General features: G+C 41.2%; 1 long non-coding RNA gene across 1 annotated transcript; it reads left to right on the top strand.

Moving 5' to 3' along the window:
• The first annotated feature begins 5823 nt into the window (after positions 1-5823).
• On the top strand, positions 5824-7152 carry LOC149125219 (uncharacterized). Its single transcript, XR_016212614.1, has 2 exons — positions 5824-6068; positions 6915-7152. It is a non-coding gene; the product is annotated as an uncharacterized LOC149125219 (long non-coding RNA).
• Positions 7153-7465: the final 313 nt, after the last annotated feature.

Raw genomic sequence — 7465 nt, 5'->3', positions numbered from 1 at the left:
ACCAAAGACATTCTTCCCAGATCTAGAAAAAATGATGCTGAAATTCATATGGAGGCACAAGAGACCTCGAATAGCTAAAGCAATCTTGTACAACAAAAACAAAGCCGGAGGCATCTCAATACCAGATTTCAGGACATACTACAGGGCAGTTGTAATCAAAACAGCATGGTACTGGTACAGAAACAGATGGACAGACCAATGGAACAGAATTGAAACACCAGAAATCAACCCAAACATCTACAGCCAACTTATATTTGATCAAGGATCTAAAACCAATTCCTGGAGCAAGGACAGTCTATTCAATAAATGGTGCTGGGAACTGGATTTCCATGTGCAGAAGCATGAAGCAAGACCCCTACCTTACACCTTACACAAAAATCCACTCAACATGGATTAAAGACCTAAATCTATGACCCGACACCATCAAGTTATTAGAGAACATTGGAGAAACCCTGCAAGAATTTGGCACAAGCAAAGAGTTTCTGGAAAAGACCCGGGAGGCACAGGCAGTCAAAGCCAAAATCAACTATTGGGATTGCATCAAATTGAGAAGTTTCTGTACTGCAAAAGAAACAGTCAGGAGAGTGAAGAGACAACCGACAGAATGGGAAAAAAATATTTGCAAACTATGCAACAGATAAAGGGTTAATAACCAGAATCCACAAAGAGATCAAGAAATTCCACAAAAACAAAACAAACAACCCACTTAAGAGATGGGCCAAGGACTTCAATAGACATTTTTCAAAAGAGGAAATCCAAATGGCCAACAGGCACATGAAAAAATGTTCAAGATCACTAGCAATCAGGGAAATGCAAATCAAAACCACAATGAGGTTTCACCTCACCCCGGTTAGAATGGCTCACATACAGAAATCTACTAACAACAGATGCTGGCGAGGATGTGGGGAAAAGGGGACACTAACCCACTGTTGGTGGGAATGCAAACTGGTCAAGCCACTATGGAAGTCAGTCTGGAGATTCCTCAGAGACCTGAATATAACCCTACCGTTCGACCCAGCCATCCCACTCCTTGGAGTTTACCCAAAGGAATTTAAATTGGCAAACAAAAAAGTGGTCTGCACCCTAATGTTTATTACAGCACAATTCACAATAGCCAAGACCTGGAACCAACCTAAATGCCCATCAACGGTAGACTGGATAAAGAAATTATGGGATATGTACTCTTTAGAATACTATACCGCAGTAAGAAACAACGAAATCCAGTCATTTGCAACAAAATGGAGGAATCTGGAACACATCATGCTGAGTGAAATAAGCCAGTCCCAAGGGGACAAATATTGTATGTTCTCCCTGATCGGTGACAACTGACTGAACACCAAAAAGGAAACCTGTTGAAGTGAAATGGACACTATGAGAAACGGTGACTTGATCAGCATAGCCCTGACTGTTAATGAACAACTTAATACATCATCCCTCTTAGTAGTTTTTTTTTGTCTGTTCTACTTAATATGACTGGTTTAATTCTGTAATTAATACACAGTTATTCTTAAGTGTTGAAATTTAACTGAAATGTGATCCCTGTTAAACATAAGAGTGGGAATAAGAGAGGGAAGAGATGTACAATTTGGGACATGCTCAAGCTGACTTGCCCCAAATGGCAGTTAGAAACATACCAGGGGACTCCAATTCAATCCCATCAAGGTGGCATGTGCCAATGCCATCTCACTACTGCAAGTGATCAATTTCAGTTCACAATTGATCATAATGAAAGGACTAAGAGTCAAAGGGAGCACATAAACAAGTCTAGTACCTGCTAATACTAACCAATAGAATAAATAAAGGGGAGAGTGATCCAACATGGGAAGCGAGATACTCAGCAGACCCATAGAATGGCAGATGTCATAAATAGCACTCTGGCCTCAGAATCAGCCCTAAAGGCATTCCAATCTGGCTGAAAAGCCCATGAGAGTATTTCAGGCATGGAAAGCCAAGACACTCAGGCAAAAAAAAAAAAAAAAAAAAAAAAAAAAAAAAAAAAAAAAAACAAACCACCTAAATGAAAGATCTCTATGAGTGAGATCCCAGTGGAAAGAACAGGTCTTCAAAGAAGGAGGTACCTTTCTCTGAAGAGAGGAGAGAACTTTCACTTTGACTATGACCTTGTCTAAACAAGATAAGAGTCGGAGAACTCAAAAGGCTTCCATAGCCTTGGAAACTCATGACTGGAGCATAGGGAGATTACTGATGCCATGAACAGGAGTGTCAATTTGTAAAGTCAACAACAGGAGTCACTGTGCACTTACTCCTCATGTAGGATCTCTGTCCTTAATGTGCTGTACATTGAGATTTAATGCTATAACAAGTACTCAAACAGTATATTTCACTTTGTGTTTCTATAGGGGTGCAAACTGTTGAAATCTTTACTTAATCTATACTAAACTGATCTTCTGTAAAAAAAAAAAAAAAAGAAAAGAAATTATCAATTCCCAACTTGACTCTCACTGGGATTAAACATGACAATAGGTCTGATCTGATTTCATCATCATTTAAAAAATCATCTATTATTTTTCACTTTATGTTTCTGTGTGGGAGCAAACTGTTGAAATCTCTACTTAATGTATACTAAACTGATCTTCTTTAATTAAGAGAATCGAAAATGAATCTTGATGTGAATGGAAGGGGAGAGGGAGTGGGAAAGGGGAGGGTTGTGGGTGGGAGGGACGGTTTGGGGGTGGAAGCCATTGTAATCCATAAGCCATACTTTGGAAATTTATATTCATTAAATAAAAGTTAAAAAAAATTATCACAATCTAGAAGTTGGAACACTCCCTTCCAGAGGAAAATGGATTCTTAGCATGACAGTTTTAACACATTTGGTTGGAACAATGCTGAAAGGTTTTGTGCTTTTATTTTAATTGTTTGAATTGTAATTAAAATTGTTATTATTCCAGACGATTCCTTCAGTTAAAAACTGATGTACAGTAACACCAAACTGATCATGCACACTGAATTGTGGAAACATAGCAAGAATATTGAGCAACTGCTACGTTTCTTGTGTTTTTTTTTTTTTTTTAAGATTTATTCATTTATGTGATTGGCAGATTTTCAGGGAGGCAGCGTTAGAAACAGATAGAGAGGTTCTTCATCCACTGGCTCACTCCCAGAATGGCCCGGACCATGCTGACCTGAAGCTAAGAGCCAGGAGCTTTATCTGGCCTCCTGCATCTGTGTAGGGGCCCAAGGACTTGGACCATCCTCCACTGCCTTCCTAGGCTATACCAGAAAGCTGGATCAGAAGTGGAGCCACTGGGACTCAAACCCGCATCCGTATCGGGTGCCAGCACTGCAGACAGTCTTTACCTGCTATGCCGCAGTGTTGGCCCCAAGGAAGCAGTTTGTAGAAAGATGGAGGGAAGGTGCTGGACATCAGTGTTCAGACTTAGAAAAAGTTGTATCTTGCTTATAAGAATTGAACTCAGATTTTCAGGTTAACACTGAATGTTTCCACCATAAGAACTGATAAACGTTGGAGAAGGCAGATATGTTGGATTCAATTGAACATTAAACAATGTATTCATGCATGCAAACATCACATGGTGCTTCATTAATGTTCAATCTTTATGTATCAGGTAACAATATGGATTTTTTAAGGAAAAAAAGTTTCAAATGGAGAGAACTATCTACTCTGCTTGCTTTTAGTCCTGTTTCCTTAGTTCTAATTTCCTGTGATTCTTTTCTGATTAACACAACATGACCAATTCTGCTTGGCATCTCTATGTCCCACTTTCTACAAAACATAGCTTCTGTTGTGGATTTCTCTGAAAATGGAGTTTCCCATCAATATGTCCATGCTCAAAATCACGCCAAGAAAAAAAATTAGTCAGATGCTAAAGCCCAACAGCTCTGTGTCAGTGGAATATCCCAATGCTGACACAGAGCATTAGTTTCAGAATCTCACAACACAGTTTTACAGTAATATTCCTATGACACACCTTCTTTGTTAGATGGAATAGCCTCTAGGTATCATATACATTAGTGTAAGAACATGGGTGTGTAGGTACAGACAGGATAAGGCAATAGGATGACCCTCTCACATTTGGTAGCTTTGATTTTCCTAGAAACAGAAAGCACCTTTCTGTCATTAACGTACTGGAATCTCACTGTTCTGGTCTCTTATCATTTCCTTTCTGTATCGAGGTGAAGGCGTATTGGGTGGATCCACATTTAACGTTGTTATTTTCTTCTGTTGAATTAAATCCTTCATCATTATATAATGACCTTCCCACCTCTTTATACCAACTTAATTTGAAATTTATTTATCTGGTGGAAATCCGATTATTGCTTTCCTTTGGAATCAACCTGTGTGGAATATCTCATGGTATTTGTCACTTTCAGTGCCCATGTGCCCCTAGATGTGGAGTTATGTTGTAAGCAGCATAGAATGAGTGCTTTCATCAATTCACTTAGTCACTTGACATATTTATAACTAGAGATTTTACTCCATTTACATTCAAGTTAACTGTTGATACACAGTGGCTCACTCATGTTGTCTGGTATTTCTTTTCTAGTGCCATTTCCTTCACTTTCATCTCAGAGAGTTTGGGAATGTTGGCACACTTGAGTATATTGATGAAAAACTCAATATGCTTTGATATACAAAGAGGTCAGATATCACATTATGGGAAAGTATTAGTGCACACTAATGTGTACATTTGTTGACAGTAGTTAGATTTGGACAGAACCGTAGCTGAGTTCAGGGAAGGGATCTCATCAAACATTTTTTTTTAATTTTTTTAATTTTATTTTTATTTTTGACAGGCAGAGTGGACAGTGAGAGAGAGAGACAGAGAGAAAGGTCTTCCTTTTGCCATTGGTTCACCTTCCAATGGCCCCCATCGCCAGCGCACCTAGCTGATCTGAAGCCAGGAGCCAGGCACTTCTCCCGGTTTCCCATGCGTGTGCAGGACCCAAGAACTTGGGCCATCCTCCACTGCACTCCTGGGGCACAGCAGAGGGCTGGCCTGGAAGAGGGGCAACCGGGACAGAATCTGGCGCCACGACCGGGACATGAACCTGGTGTGCCGGCACTGCAAGGCAGACAATTCGCATATTGAGCCGCGGCACTGGCCTTCATCAGACTTTTGACATTTGACTTTGTCCTTCTACGGATATAAAATTTTCCAAACATAAAAGTTTTAGGCCACCGAAAATGTTAAGGATAATGGTGTTCATTATTCTGCTATCTCTCAAAGCAGAAGATGTATCTGGATCATCCTCCGTGTGATGTGCTCAGATATACGTATCTCAGGAATGAAAGTGCCTCTGAACAATTTGAACATCTCTCTCCCTAGAAGCCTCCTGAGCTAGTGACAATGACAAAATGAGGACAGCATTTTTCCCCTCACACTGGCACAAATGGACATAACACCCCACAAACTCACTCCTCCTCCAAGGGGAGGGCTACACCCTAGAACATGTTAAAGAATTTCACTCCTCTGCATTGGGCTCCAGGTATGGCTTCAGTGTCTAAAACAAAAATGGATACCAGGCTCCATGTTTGGAAAATAACAAACTTTGCTCCCAGAAATTAACAAATGAAATGACTCTTTGTTTTCTTTTTATTATTCTGAAGTAAATATTCAAGCAGATGGGAATTGGAGGGAAATATCCACTCCTTTATCTCGATTATCAGCATGAAGCATAGATGGAGGGAAAACACACAGATGCCTGCCATAATGCAGACGGTGAGAACAGAGCACCAGCAGAGGCACTTTGAAGGCATGGCAGCCCCCCCCCCCCCCCGGATCAAATACAGCCCGTCTCTAACTGCAGCCTTTGTCACAGAGCCTGCTCCTAGCACTATATAATCAAGTCTCGTCCTCACTTACAGCACACTCAGAACCCTGCTCTTCCTGCCTCCAGCTCACTCCCAGACATGAGGACGTTCGCCCTCCTCACTGCCATTGTCCTGGTGGCACTCCAGGCCAAGGCTGAGCCTGTGCCACCATCAGATGAAGAGATTCAAGACCAGGAGGGGACAGATGTGGGTGGCCAGGTCATGGCCATCTCCTTTGCTGAGGATGAAACCTCTGCTCTTCAGGATCCAGGTGAGAGAATCCAACTTGGAAGAACTACCGAAACTGAAGAGGAAAGGTTGGAGGAAGGCTCTGGGGTTGAGTCTTCAAAGGTCTTAGTGACTCTGCTGAATTTACTTAGGTTCTCATAGCCTTGAGTTTTTTCCAACAGGGTTCAGTTCAACAGGTATGTCCAGCTAGTAGTTCCTAGTGTTCCCCACCACAGCAGGGCAACCATAGATCTGAATACTCTGGCATTTCCTATAGAGAGACTGCAAAGCAGGGAACATTCAACAAAATGGTTCAAGTGTGGACTACAGAGGTTACTAGCTGATTGGATCCAAGTACACTCTGTGCTTTGTTAAGGTATTGTGTATACCCCAAGAGGTACAAATGCATTAAGAGTTAATACTAAATGTTACAAACAAATAGAATGAAATAGAAGAAACATTGAAAGTCAAAAACCTCAAAGAGATGTTCCTCACAAAAGACTGTGTATTCCAACATATGTCTTTGGAATAGCCTTGTCCAAATTTGGAGAGTCTTAAGGCAAGTTACCCTGGGTCAAATGTGTAATCCAGTTATGAGGACAGCATTTGACACTGCTTAGTAGAGAAATGTTGAGAACCTGGAGACCCAGCTAAAGCTGTGTTCAGATGTGTTTGACAAGGTCAGGAGCACAAAGACTCGGACAAAGGAGAAAGGGTCTCAAATCGTGTTTGTGACCACACTTGCTGTGTCTGTTCCTTCCAGTGGCTGGGTGCTCTTCCTGCTGCTGGCTGTGATGTAGTCCATATGAGACCCTCTCATCTAAGTGTGGAATGGTCCTGGCTTTTCTTGATCCTTGTATTCATAGAAGGACCCCTCTCTCTACCCTAGTTTCGCCGCTGAGAAGCCAGAAAATGCCCTGTTCGTGCAAAAAATACTGTGATCCTTGGGAGGTGATAGATGGTAGCTGCGGCCTATTTAACTCCAAGTATATCTGTTGCCGGGAAAAAGTCAAAAATGAAGAATGAACTCATCATTGCCTCCACACATTGGAGAGAACCATCTTTACTCCAGAATCTTGCCATTAAGTTTTTTTTTTCTGTATCTCATATAAAGTCCTGGCAACCAATCTCTGTGTCAACATCTCTTTCCTATTTGCTATGCTTTTGGGTCACACTGAACTGCAATTAGCACTGTGGGGAAATCACACACTTTCCAAAGGGAAAGCTACCTCCAATTCTAGGAATATCAAGCATGAACACATACTTCAGAAAATAAAAGCTGCTAGGGAACTTCAAGTCCTGATTTTGCTCTATGTGTCCCCCTGGATTGTCTGCTCAGGTACCAACACTGAGTGGAGATTCACTCTGAAGAAGAGTTCACATGTGTTAAGACAAAGCATTTGTGTCTGCTTCAAGTTTATGGTCATCCCATGATTACAT

This window comes from Oryctolagus cuniculus, chromosome 8, assembly GCF_051225735.1.
Source record: "Oryctolagus cuniculus isolate XC-2025 breed Fujian yellow rabbit chromosome 8, ASM5122573v1, whole genome shotgun sequence".
Taxonomy (NCBI): Eukaryota; Metazoa; Chordata; class Mammalia; order Lagomorpha; family Leporidae; genus Oryctolagus; species Oryctolagus cuniculus.
This window is presented reverse-complemented; position numbering and strand designations above follow the sequence as displayed.